The 796-nt window shown below is 40.3% G+C and overlaps 1 non-coding gene across 1 annotated transcript; it reads right to left on the reverse strand.

Annotated features, from left to right (window-relative positions):
* Positions 1-354: 354 nt before the first annotated feature.
* LOC123389857 lies at positions 355-461 on the reverse strand. Its single transcript, XR_006604506.1, has one exon. It is a non-coding gene; the product is annotated as a U6 spliceosomal RNA (small nuclear RNA).
* Positions 462-796: the final 335 nt, after the last annotated feature.

Consider the following 796-nt stretch of genomic DNA (forward strand, 5'->3'; position numbering starts at 1 on the left):
ATTTGTAGTTCTTTAGTAAGAAATGAGTCCTCTGGAATATAATTTGCAAATATTTTTCTCAATTTGTCGTTGTATATTGACTTAATGATTTTTTGCTACGTACTTTCTTTATGCAGGTTTTCACCCCTTGTTCTTTGAAAGTTATACATTCTTTTGGAAGTTACTCATCAATTTCTAACACATATTTAGGTCTAACATTTCTCATTATCTGTATGCCTCTTTTTATTTTACTTTTAGTATTTTTCTAGCAAAATGCCACAATTTTCATCATTCAGTGTCACACGTTGTGCTGTGACTCCTATCATTTCCTCCAAGTTCGTCCGGAAAGCGTGGTCATTTGGTGGGGGGACTGCACAAAATATGGAACACTTCACGAATTTGCAGGTCATCTGTGAGCAGCGGCCATGCTAAACTTCTCTGTATGATTCTTATTTTAGTATATGTGCTGCCAAAGCGAGCTCTGTAAATGCCTATTTTTTTAAAAAAGATTTTATTTATTTATTTATTTGACAGACAGAGATCACAAGTAGGCAGAGACAGAGGAGGAAGCAGGCTCCCTGCTGAGCAGAGAGCCCGATGTGGGGCTTGATCCCAGGACCCTGAGATCCCAGGACCTGAGCCGAAGGCGGAGGCTTTAACCCACTGAGCCACGCACGCACCCCTGTAAAATGCCTATTTTTAAATTTATTTTTTATTTTTTTTAGAGAGAGTGATAAATGGGGGAGGGGCAGAGGGAGAGAGAGAGAAAATCCCAAGCAGGCTCCACACCCAGCGTAAGCCCCATGCAGGACTTGAT

Source organism: Mustela putorius, unplaced genomic scaffold (assembly GCF_011764305.1).
Source record: "Mustela putorius furo isolate JIRA1106 unplaced genomic scaffold, ASM1176430v1.1 tig00004039_pilon_pilon_pilon, whole genome shotgun sequence".
Taxonomy (NCBI): Eukaryota; Metazoa; Chordata; class Mammalia; order Carnivora; family Mustelidae; genus Mustela; species Mustela putorius.